Below are 14,165 nucleotides of genomic sequence, written 5' to 3'. Positions count from 1 at the left end.
TAGTAACTCGGGTCGTAGATACTGATATGTAGATAATGCAATGCTTGATTTCCTTAAGCTTTTTTCCTCAACCCATGTAGCAAGCGTTGGGCCAATAACTTCCAAGTTAGTTGACTTTAGGGTATTAGGTGTTAAAGCACCCCTTCGGGCTTAATTGCTTAGGTTAGGGAGGCTACGAAACCAAACCTATCTACATTTTTATTATCATCATTTTTTTTTTGCTTGTTTTTATTTTTTTGTTTTTTTATACATATTATCCCTTTTCCTTAATTGTTACCTTTAACAAAAAAAAACATAAATAATGTAATAATCCATTTGCAACCCACAATCATATGTTAAAGTGTGTGTGTGTAAATTAAGGTTTAAGAATACATGTTAAATGAGTATATGAGCAGAATTAAGTGATAGTAATGCGAGAGTTTGTAAACCTGAATATTTCAAGAAGTATTATGATAGATGATTAGTACTTAAAAGTGCATTTTTATCATGGTTTTATATCATCATTTTGCACTTGAAGTATCAATAACTCCTTAACCAAAGCATGTTTTATAATAATATATCTAATAATATAAGATACCTTTAATTTGTGGTAAATGTCTATTTTTAATGCAGGCCTATCACATAAATGAAAGGATCGATTGATGACTTGAAGAACTTAAATTGCAAGGATAAAGAGATGGCCAAACTTAGAAAAGAGATGTCGGTGCAATCCAATCCGGAACACTGTTCAGTAATTGGGTCATATCTAGAGCTATATATCTCAGATTTAGGTCCAATTTATATGGATGGAAAGTTAAGACATAGGCCTACAACTTTCATATGGAGCCCAAGATCTAAAAAGGCCATTATCAAGTCCAAATTGTAGCAACAACAAAGAAGCCCGAATCTGTCTTCCAGCCCGAGCACTGTTCGGTATTTTGGCCATATCTGGAGTTCTAGAAGTCCAAATGAGCTGAATTGTTTACACAAGAAAGCTGAGACAATTGCCTACAACTTTCATGTTTGCAACTGGCTCCAGTTTTGACGTTATCAATGACGTTTTGGGCAGACAAGAGAAGATAAGGATTGTCACCAAGTCAAAAGTTGGCCACCCACTTATCAATTAGTCATCAAATCAATAGTTCTCAATTTTGGCCTATAAAAGGAGGCATTTGCCATGCATTTAGGCATCTTGGTTTCCAGATCAAGATCATGCTCTTCCTTTCTCTCTTTGTATTTTTTGTAATGTTTATGCTTTGCTCTCATTAATTCAGATCAAGATCATGCTCTTCCTTTCTCTCTTTGTATTTTTTGTAATGTTTATGTTTTGCTTTCATTAATATTAAGTTTATGCCTTTCATTTCCTTTCCTTTACTTAGTTAACTTTTATGTTCTTATTTTGTTTATCTATTTTGCTTTCTTTCATTATGTCTAGCTAAGTTTATTATGTCAAGGTGAAAAGGTTACACTAATGGTGTAAGAATAAGTATAATGTAAACTTAATATGGACTTTAATGTTTGATACTAACATGTTTTATATTTGTTATCTTGTTCACTCTTTAATATTTTGCTTGTTAAATGACTAATCTTGATTTATGTTGTATAACACTTGGTACAACAAATACTTGGCACTTTCATAGCCTAACAAATGCTTGGCACTTTCATAGCCCATAATGTATGGTATAACCGACACCTGAGCTATGAAAGGAACTTGATTTGTTGTTAACATAAGTTATAATCATGAATGCTTGACGAGATTTACAAGTATTAGCATTAATTGAATAAGATGACAAATGTAATCATGTTAACAATATATAATCTGATTGGAACCTCCTTTGTGTGTGGTTTCCAATTCAATAATAAGAGTTTATACTATACTTGTTTGATATACCATTAGTGGAACCTCTAACCTTGACATTTGTTATTATTATTGTTTAATCCTTACATTAATTTTCCATTTCCAAGATCTCATCATCTTCTTCTTCTTCTTCTCTTTCTTTATTATTATTATTATTACTACTACTACTATTATTACTACTACTACTACGACTATTATTATTATTATTATTATTAGTATTACTATTATTATTATTATTATTATTATTATTGTTGTTGTTGTTGTTGTTGTTGTTGTTGTTGTTGTTATTGTTGTTATTGTTATTGTTATTGTTGTTGTACTATTGTCGTTTATAATTTGTACAATTAACCTCCCTGTGGTTCGACCCCGGTCTTACCGGGTTATTTATTACTTCGACACTCTTGCACTTGGGAGAAGACATCAATCTTTTCATCGTGTCAAGTTTTTGGCGCCGTTGTCGGGGAGGTAAGTTCTTGTATAAATTATAGTATTTATTTTATTTTCTCTTTTCACTTTTCTTGTATATAACTTTGTTTCTTTTTATTTTGTTTTCTTCCTCCTTCTTTTGCTTTCTTCTTCTTTTTTTATTTTATTCCTACACATGCATGAGAGTGTGGTCACGTACATCAAGTGGTAAACTTTGTAGGGTATCCTCATCATTTTCACAAAATATGGCTGAAGAAGATAATCAATCACTTCATAATGAAAATAATGAGAATAACCGTGTTAGAACACTTAGAGACCACATGAATCCCACAAGAACAAGTGCACCATCATGCATACTTTTTCCTCCCGATGCATCTCATTTTAATTTTAAACCAGGTATTATTCAACTTTTACCTTCTTTTCATGGCTTAGAATTGGAAAATCCATACTTGCATTTAAGGGAATTTGAAGAGGTCTGCAACACATATAATAATTTAAATTGTAGCATGAACACCATCAGATTAAAGCTTTTTCCTTTTTCATTAAAAGATAAAGCTAAAACATGGCTACAAAATTTAAGACTAGGATCCATTCGTGCTTGGGATGAAATGCAACAACAATTTTTAAAGAAGTTTTTCCCATCTCATAGAACAAACTCTTTCAAGAGACAAATCACCACTTTCACTCAAAAACCAGGAGAAACATTTTACCAATGTTGGGATAGGTATCGAGACTTGCTTAGTACTTGCCCTCATCATGGTTTTGAAACATGGAGATTGGTTTCACATTTCTTTGAAGGAGAAACATGGAGATTGGTTTCACATTTCTATGAAGGGTTAACACCTAAAGATAGGCAAATGGTTGAATTGATGTGCAATGGAACTTTTGAAGATAAAGACCCTGATGAAGCAATGGAGTACTTAGACTTGTTAGCTGAAAATGCTCAAAATTGGGACACCGCGGGTACTTATGAGGCACCAAGTAAAACTCAACCTCATACATCTAGTGGAGGTATGTACAACCTTAGGGAAGATCATGACCTTCAAGCCAAGTTTGCATCTTTAGCTAGAAAAGTCGAGGCACTAGAATTGAAAAAGAGTGGTCAATTAAAATCTGTTAAAAACATTGTGTGTCAAATCTGTGAAACAGATGAACACTCAACCAACGATTGTCCAACCTTGCCTTCTTTTAAAGAATGTCTCCATGAACTAGCCCATGCTTTAAACAGTTTTCAAAGGGCCAACCACAACCCATACTGACACGATCAAAGAGATGATGTCTTATCCCAAGTGCAGGAGTGTCAAAGTAAAATAACCCGGCAAGACCGGGGTCGAACCACAGGGAGGTGAATTATATAAATTACAAATAAAGAAAAAGATTTAAAGAGAATAATAACAGAAAAGGAGTTGAAGAAAGTTTTGGGATGTGATATTGATGTAAGGATTAAACAATAACAAAACATATGTCAAGGTTATAGGATTCACTAATGGTATTTCAAATAAATATAATATAAACTCTTTTTATTACTCAACTAGAAACCACACACAAAGGAGGTTCTAATCGGATGATTTCTCGTTATTAGCTCATTATAAATTACTAACATGATCATATTAATTATCTTATATAAGTAATACCATACTTATAAATATTATCAAGCATTCATGTTGCTAGTTTATGTTAACAACAAATCAAGTTTCTATCATAATAACGATTTCGGCCGAAAACTATGAAAGATCAAGCATTTGATGTACCAAATATTATACAACACAAATCTAAATTAAACATTTAATAAGCAAGGTATTAAGAATTAGTAAGATAAAAAGATAAAACATGTTAATAACAATCTTTCTTGGATATAAACATTTAAAGCTCATGTTGAGTTTATATTATACATATTCTAACACCATTAGAGAAACCTTTTCACCTTGACATAATTAACTTAGCTAAACATTAAGAAGGAGAAAAACACAAATAAACAATATAAGAACATAAACATAATATAAGCTAACTAAGTATAGGAAAGGAAATGAAAGAGCATAAACAAGAGATTACTATAGCATAAAAGAAAACTTGAACATTACAAAGATGTAGAGAGAAAGCAAGAAGATAACTTTGATCTGAAAATTAATATGACTAAATACATGGACAATGCCTCCTTTTATAGGCTAAGTTTCAGAACTATTGATTGATTGAAGAATTGGTGGGCATCCATTGATTTGGTGGCTGGTTTTTGACATTAATGGCTGCTGGTTTTTTGATATTGTGGGCTGATTTTTGATATTGTTGGCTGGCCAAAACGTCATTGCTCACATCAGAATTATAGCCAACTGAATTGTGGAAGCTGTGGGCAATTGTCTCAGCTTTCCATCAAAAAAAACCAGAGCTCATTTGGACTTCTAGAACTCAAGATATGAGCCAAAAACCGAATAGTGCTTGAGCTGCAGGACAGCTTCCGACGTCTTCGTTGTTGCTAAGATTTGGGCTTGAAAACGGCAGAACTGAGTCTTTAACTTCATATGAAAGTTGTAGGTCTATGTCTTACCTTTCCATCGATATAAAATGGACCTAAATCTGATATCTACAGCTCCAGATATGATCAAATTACTGAACGGTGTTCGAGTTTGGAATGCACCAGCAACACTTTGCTAAGTTTGGCCTTCTTTTTATCCTTTCAATTTCAATCCTTAAACTCATCAATCAATCCTTTTATTTATGTGATAGACCTGCATTTAGGATGAACATTTACCATGAATTAAAGGTATATTATATTTTTAGACTTGCTAATATAAAACATGCTTTTGTTAGGGAATTTAATGATACTTTAGGTGCAATATGATGACATAAATCCTTAATGAGAATGCACTTTTAAGTACTAATCACACCCCCCAACCAGCTTATTACTAGTCCCTAGTAATCAAAACATTAAAATAGAAAAATAATTTGCAAATACCACAAAGCAAGGCATTCATCATTTAACTTCTATTACTCTATCCAGATAAACAAACTCTCATTAAATTTATATATCTGCTTAATACCTCTTAAACAAGATATTAGTAAACCTTCTTTCGGTGCTCAATAAATCAAAACATAGCTATGGAGCTTTTCATGGAAGAAAACAAAATTTTTGTTCTAATGTTTAAAGTTAACTACCTTGGGTTGGGATTGTTATCTTTTTTTTTCTCTTTTATTTTTTTTAAAAGCAAGAATTTATAGCACAATGTATCATGAACCCATGTAACGAGCTTTCGGCTAATGACTCCCAGACCAGTTGGTCTTAGGGCATCAGGTGTTGAGACACCCCTACGAGCTTAGTAACTCAGGTTGCAAATACTGATATGTAGATAGTGCAGTGTTTGATTCCCTTAAGCTTTCTCCTCAACCCATGTAACAAGCACTGGGCCAATAACTCCCAAGTCAGTTGACTTTAGGGTACTAGGTGTTCAAACACCCCTTCGGGCTTATTTGCTTAAGTCAAGGAGGCTACGAAACCAAACTTATCTACTTTTTTTTTTTTTTTTTTTTGCATATTATATACTATCCCTTTCCCTTAGTTGTTACCTTTAACAAAAGAACACAAATAATGTAATAATCCAATGTGCAACCCACAATCATATGTTCGAGTGTGTGTGTGAAAATGAAGGTTTAGCAATACTTGTTAGATGAGCATATAAGCAGAATCTATAGATAACAATCCAAGAGTTTGTAAATCTGAATATTTCAAGAAGTATTATAATAGACCTTGTTAAGAATGTTTACTAAGATGCGTCTCAAGAGTCACTAAAGTTCCTCCGTTACTCTGCCATCCTAGTAACAATAGTTTTGCAAATAAAATAAAGTTACGTAATAATAATGTGTTTTTTTTTTTTTAATATCAACTACTACCCTCTCCCCCCAACCAAAACGAGACATTGTCCTCAATGTTCTAAGCAAAAAGATAGAGTGTAGAAGATATCACCTGAAACAGTGACTATTGACAAACCTAAAACACACTAAAACAAATATAAGAAACAACAAAACACAAATATTATGTTATTAATAAAACCAAAAGACACAATTTTTCACAAACTAAGGCTCAAATCCAATTTAAGCTTTTTATGGCGTTTCATGTTTGACCAATTGAGTTGACTCATGGAGGGATCAATTACAGGGATGAAAGATTGTAGTTGGTCAATCAATTGTTCAGCAGTAGCAGCAGAGATTATGATTTGTCGTGCCGAAGATGTTAGAAATTCCTGTTCCACAGCTTGATCAAGAAAAGACAACAAATTATCATAAAAACCATTAACATTTAACAAACCTATAGGTTTATGGTGAATGTTCAGTTGGGCCCAAGAGGAAATATGAAAGATCTCTTCCAATGTACCTAGACCACCTGGTAAGGCAATGAAGGCATCGGCATGGTTAAACATTGCATTCATTCTATCAGACATTGTAGAGACCTGTAATTCCTCTCCAATTGTTTTTCCAATGATGTCCCCTTCGGCTAAAGCTTTGGGGACAACCCCCAAAACTTGACTGCCTCCTACAAATGCAGCTATTGAAACACCCCCCATTAACCCAAGACTACCTCCCCCATACACTAAATGAATCTTTCTCTCAGCTAGTACCCGACCAAGATGATTTGCTGATTCTAAAAACTCTTTTTCTTTCCCAAGACTAGATCCACCAAAAACACAAATAGTTTTTATTTTAGGAACAGAGGAACTTGCCATTTCTACACACTTCTATATATGCTGAACGAATGGGTTGAGTAGAAATGATGGGAAGGAAAAGAAGATTTTATAGATGAGAAATTGAAAATGCAAAGCATACCACCTATATGTAGACTAGCTGAAGTCTTACTCTCTCTCTCTTTCTTATTTATTTATTTATTTATTATTATTATTATTTTATTATATATATATATATAAAACAAATATGTATGTACAAGCAGTTGTGATTGTGGCTCACAACTTTCCCTTGGTTTTACGTCCAAGAACGGCTTAAACGCCCTCTATGGGTCGGGGATAGGCTTCCCATCCAGTTTTCTTAAAAACTGGCAAACAGGGTCTTTTTGAGTCAGATTCCCAAGACTAAGTCGATCATGTTCTTTATGAAAATGAGGCCATAAATCATGAATTACACGATGCACATCTCCACTAGGATGCGTCTCAAGAGTTAATAGAAGATTATCTAAAGACTCCTTACTCAGTCCATCCTTAATGAATTGTATTTTATCTTCACGGTTTATAGATACCATTCCTAAAGAACGACATTTTGTATTACAAGTCCATCTGGCACATCGGTGACAGACTTTTAATCGTTTTGCACGACGTTTCTTTGCAAAAGTGCTTTTACCTGTCCCAGGCATGTAAGAAATAAAAGAGTTGGAAGACTCACCTGATAATAGGATCTTTGCTTCAATTATCCAGCGAATATCTTCAGGAATTCCATGGTTCATTAACAACCTCAATCTTTCACACCTAGCACGGTAAATTTTTGTAATCGCATTCTGAGGCAGAGCAGGAAAATACTTTTTCAATTTTTCAAGAGTGGTGTCCATTTTTGTTGTGTTTTGTTTTTAAAGAGAGGTCAAGAAGAGATGTAAAGAAAAGAGAAGGAACAAGGAATTGAACAAATATATATAGAGTTATCAATTATCATGGGAAACTGAAAGAACCGACTTAAGAGTCACGGAGTACCGTTATCCGCCATTTGACCGGGGTTGGAGAAAGACTAGCAAAACAAAAGTCACACCAAAAAGAAACACAAAAAAAAATATGAGAAAAACAAAATAATCAACCTTCATATACAGGATCATTCAAACCAATGGATTCATTTTCACTAGAAAAATTATCAAAGTAAGCTTTCAAACGATGTCCATTAACCTTGAAAACATTACCATTCTTTGGATTCTCAATATCAAAGGCCCCATAAGGATATACATGTTTCACAATAAATGGACCGCTCCATCTTGATCTTAGCTTTCCAGGAAATAAATGGAGTCGAGAATTATAAAGCAAAACTTTTTGACCAACATCAAATGTTTTTCTCAAGATTCTTTTATCATGAAAGTCTTTGATTCTTGCTTTATGAATTTTTGAATTCTCATATGCATCATTTCTTATTTCTTCAAGCTCATTTATTTGTAACTTACGCAACTGACTCGCATCATCCAGGTTTGAATTGAAAGCTTTAATAGCCCAATAAGCTTTGTATTCAAGTTCCACAGGCAAATGACAAGGTTTTCCATACACCAACCTATAAGGTGACATACCTAATGATGTTTTAAAAGCAGTTCGATAGGCCCATAGTGCATCATTAAGTCTTAAAGACCAGTCCTTTCGATTAGGGTTCACTGTTTTTTCCAAGATTTGTTTGATCTCCCTATTAGCAAGTTCTACTTGTCCATTTGTCTGGGGGTGATAAGGGGTGGCAACTTTGTGTGTGATTCCATATTTCTTCATTAAAAACTCAAATGGCTTGTTACAGAAATGTGTTCCACCATCACTTATCATGGCCCGAGGGATTCCAAATCGACTCAAAATGTTTTCTTTCAAAAACTTAATGACTGTTTTATGATCATTGTTACGACTTGGAATTGCTTCTATCCATTTTGAAACATAGTCTACTGCGACTAATATGTACACAAAACCAAATGATGGAGGAAATGGACCCATAAAATCTATACCCCAACAGTCAAAGATTTCAATGATAAGAATAGTACTTAAAGGCATCATGTGACGTTTTGAAAGAGATCCTAACTTTTGACAATTTTCACAAGTCTTGCAGAATGCATGCGTGTCCTTAAACATGGTGGGCCAATAAAATCCACATTGTAAGATTTTTGCAGCTGTCTTTTTTGACGAAAAATGACCCCCACATGCCTCAGAATGACAAAATTTAATGACATTACTTACCTCATTGTCGGGAATGCATCTTCGAAATATTTGATCAGGACAATATTTGAATAAATAAGGGTCATCCCAATAAAAGTTCTTCACTTCGTTCAAGAACTTTCTTTTGTCTTGGGTGCCCCAATGCGCTGGCAAATGTCCTGAAACAAGAAAATTAACAATATTAGCAAACCAAGGCATTGTAGTGACAGAAAGTAAAGATTCATCAGGAAAGTAGTCATCGATTGGTGTGATGTCAGATTTCGAATCAGTTGCCAATCTTGACAAATGATCCGCGACAACATTTTCGGTGCCTTTCTTATCCTTGATTGTGATATCGAATTCTTGAAGTAACAAAATCCACCGCACCAATCTAGCTTTAGAATCCTTCTTGGAAAGAAGATATTTCAACGCTGCATGATCGCTAAAAACAATAACAGGTGAGCTAACAAGATAAGATCTGAATTTTTCACACGCAAATACTACAGCAAGTAATTCTTTTTCAGTGGTTGTGTAATTTATTTGAGCACTATTTAAAGTTTTACTTGCATAGTAAATGACATAGGGTTTCTTATCTTTTCTTTGTCCTAAAACAGCACCCACGGCATAATCACTAGCATCACACATTATTTCAAAAGGTAATGACCAATCAGGAGGTTGAATCACAGGAGCAGATGTAAGCAGGTTTTTAAGTTTAACAAAGGCTTCTTCACAATATTCAGTCCATTCAAAAACATTATCCTTTGTTAGAAGGTTACACAATGGCTTAGATATTATACTAAAATCTTTGATAAACCTTCTATAAAAACCAGCATGTCCTAAAAATGATCTAACATTTTTAACAGATTTTGGTGTTGGCAAGTTGGCAATTAACTCAATTTTAGATTTATCAACCTCAATTCCTATTGATGAAACAATGTGACCAAGTACAATGCCGTTTGTTACCATAAAATGACATTTTTCCCAATTCAACACAAGATTCTTCTCTTCACACCTGTTCAAAACCTTTTCCAAATTAGTTAAACAATTATCAAATGAATCACCAAAAACAGAAAAATCATCCATAAATATCTCAAGAAAGCGTTCAACCATATCACTGAATATGCTAAGCATGCATCTTTAAAACGTGGCTGGTGCATTACATAATCCAAAAGGCATCCTTCGATATGCAAATGTACCAAATGGACATGTGAAAGTAGTTTTCTCTTGATCTTCAAATGCAATTTCAATTTGGTTGTAACCTGAATAACCATCTAGGAAACAATAAAATTCATGACCTGCAACTCTTTCTAGAATTTGATCCATGAAAGGTAAAGGAAAGTGATCTTTTCTAGTCATTGAATTAAGTTTCCTATAGTCAATGCACATACGCCAACCAATAATAGTCCTCGTTGGAATTAACTCATTTTTCTCATTTGTTATCACAGTAACTCCAGACTTTTTAGGTACAACTTGGGTAGGACTTACCCATTTGCTATCAGAAATAGGATAAATGATTCCATTATCTAGAAGTTTAATGACTTCATTCCTCACTACTTCTTTCATATTAGGATTAAGCCTTCGTTGCATTTCTCTAGAGGGTTTAGCATTTTCCTCCAAATAAATCTTGTGTGTGCAAATCAAAGGACTAATTCCTTTTATGTCAGCTATGGTCCATCCAAATGCATTTTTGTGCATTTTAAGAGTTTGTAATAACTTACCTTCTTGATGAACATTAAGTTTGGAAGAAATTATTACCGGAAAAGTTTCATTTTCTCCCAAAAATGAGTATTTGAGATTACATGGCAATGGCTTCAAATCAGGTTTTGGTGGTTGAACACTTGAAGGTATGGACCCAATTGATCGTGGTGGCAATTCCTCAATTTTTTGTCTCCAAATATTTGCCTTTGATTCTTCCTGAAAACAAACCATTTGTAAATCTTCAGATTCATTAAACTCAGTTTCATTGGAAGAATTTTCAAATTGATCGTAAATTATTTTTTCAATAAAATCTACTTCCTGTAAATCATTATCATCTCCAAGTTGCTTGCAAATGTTAAAAACATTCATTTTTAATGTCATGTTTCCAAAAGATAACTTCATCACTCCATTCCTACAATTAATCAATGCATTAGAAGTTGCAAGAAATGGACGTCCTAAAATAACAGGAATTGAATTGCATGCTTCAACAGGTTGTGTATCCAAGACAATAAAATCCACAGGAAAGATGAATTTATCAACTTGTACTAACACATCTTCAACTATTCCTCTAGGCATTTTTATAGATCTATCAGCAAGTAAAAGAGTAACAGAAGTAGGTTTTAACTCACCTAGATTGAGACTTTGAAAAACCGAATATGGAAGTAAATTCACACTAGCTTCAAGATCAAGTAAAGCTCTGTCAATTTTATGTTCTCCAATAAAGCAAGAAATTGTAGGACAACCAGGGTCTTTATATTTCAAAGCATTATTATTTTGAAGAATGGCACTTACTTGTTCGGCTAAGAAGGCTTTCTTTTTCACATTCAATTTTCTCTTTACAGTGCATAGATCTTTCAAAAATTTAGCATAAGATGGTACCTGTTTAATAGCATCTAGCAAAGGTATATTAATCCTTACCTGTTTGAAAGTTTCAAAGATTTCAGAATTGTGATTGACTTTCCTTTGTTTGGTCATGGCATGAGGAAATGGAAGTGTTGGCGGAGAATCAGTCTCTTCTTTGCAATGATCAGGTTCAACCATTTCCTTACCCTTGGAGACTAACTCACCTTCTTTCTCACAAGGTTCAAGAATGGGTTTTTTAATAACCTTACCACTGCGGAGAGTAGTGACTGATTTGACTTGATCCAGATGTTGGCTTCCAGAATTGCTTGTACTTGAATTGTATTGCCCTTTGGGATTTTGCTGGGGTTGAGATGGAAACTTACCTTTCTCCTGAAAACTGAGAGCAGATGTGAACTTTGTAAGAGTATCTTTCAAATCAGCCATGGTTTGAGCATTTTGAGTGTTGATTGTCTCTTGCTTTTCAATGAATGCATGTAATGTTTCCTCAAGATTTCTTTTAGGAGGGGGAATATAAGGAGGTGCATATCCATGAGAATTTTGAAAATTATGTTGTGTTTGAAATGGTGGTTGTGAAGTTTGTGCATTATTGTTACCACTCTTCCAACTGAAATTTGGGTGATTTCTCCAACCAGGGTTGTACGTTTGTGAGTACGGGTTATGACTTGGTCTTTGAAAACTATTTAAAGCATTGGCTTGTTCATGGAGACATTACTTAAAAGAAGGCAACGTGGGACAATCATTGGTTGAGTGTTCATTGGTTTCACAAATTTGACACACAATTTCTTGAACAGATTTTACTTGACCACTCTTTTTTAATTCTAGTGCCTCAACTTTTCTAGCTAAAGATGCAAATTTGGCTTGGAGGTCATGATCTTCCCTAAGGCTATGCATGCCTCCATTAGATGTATGAGGTTGAGTTTTACCTGGTGCCTCACAAGTACCTGTGGTGTCCCAATTTTGAGCTTTTTCAGCTAGCAACTCTAGGTACTCCATTGCTTCATCAGGGTCTTTATTTTCAAAAGTTCCATTGCACATCAATTCTACCATTTGTCTATCTTTAGGTGTTAACCCTTCATAAAATTGTGAAACCAATCTCCATGTTTCAAAACCATGATGAGGACAGGTATTAAGCAAGTCTTTATATCTATCCCAACATTTATAAAATGTTTCTCCTGGTTTTTGAGTAAAAGTGGTGATTTGTCTTTTGAAAGAGTTTGTTCTATGAGAAGGGAAAAATTTCTTTAAAAACTGTTGTTGCATTTCATCCCAAGCATGAATGGATCCTGACCTAATATTTTGTAGCCATGTTTTAGCTTTATCTTTTAACGAAAAAGGAAAAAGCTTTAACCTGATGGTGTTCATGCTACAATTTAAGTCATTATAAGTGTTACAAACTTCTTCAAATTCTCTTAAGTGCAAGTATGGATTTTCTAATTCTAAGCCATGAAAAGTGGGTAAAAGTTGAATAATACCTGGCTTAAAATTAAAATGAGATGCATCAGGAGGAAAAACAATACATGATGGTGCACTTGTTCTTGTTGGATTCATATGATCTCTAAGTGTTCTAACACGATTATTCTCATTATTCTCATTATTCTCATTATGAATTGATTGATTATCTTCTTCGGCCATGTTTTCTAAAGAAAATGATGATTTTCTAGAAAGTCTACCACTTAATGTACGTGTCCAAACTCTCATGCAAATACAAAAGAAAAGAAAAGAAAAAAAAAGAAAAAGAAACAACAATTAGAAAAACAAATAAAAGTGAAAATAAAATAAAATAAAATATTTAATTTATACAAGAACTTACCTCCCCGGCAACGGCGCCAAAAACTTGACACGATCAAAGAGTTGATGTCTTATCCCAAGTGCAGGAGTGTCAAAGTAAAATAACCCGGCAAGACCGGGGTCGAACCACAGGGAGGTGAATTATATAAATTACAAATAAAGAAAAAGAGTTGAAGAGAATAATAATAGACAAAGAGTTGAAGAGAATTTTGGGATGTGATATTGATGTAAGGATTAAACAATAACAAAACATATGTCAAGGTTATAGGATTTACTAATAGTATTTCAAATAAATATAATATAAACTCTTTTTATTACTCAACTAGAAACCACACACAAAGGAGGTTCTAATCGGATGATTTCTCGTTATTAGCTCATTATAAATTACTAACATGATCATATTAATTATCTTATATAAGTAATACCATACTTATAAATATCATCAAGCATTCATGTTGCTAGTTTATGTTAACAACAAATCAAGTTTCTATCATAATAACGATTTCGGCCGAAAACTATGAAAGATCAAGCATTTGATGTACCAAATATTATACAACACAAATCTAAATTAAACATTTAATAAGCAAGGTATTAAGAATTAGTAAGATAAAAAAGATAAAACATGTTAATAACAATCTTTCTTGGATATAAACATTTAAAGCTCATGTTGAGTTTATATTATACCTATTCTAACA

This window comes from Populus euphratica, unplaced genomic scaffold (genome assembly GCF_000495115.2).
Source record: "Populus euphratica unplaced genomic scaffold, PopEup_1.0 scaffold700.1, whole genome shotgun sequence".
NCBI classification, from domain to species: Eukaryota; Viridiplantae; Streptophyta; class Magnoliopsida; order Malpighiales; family Salicaceae; genus Populus; species Populus euphratica.
The sequence above is the reverse complement of the archived record's forward strand: the minus strand, read 5'-3'. Positions refer to the sequence as shown.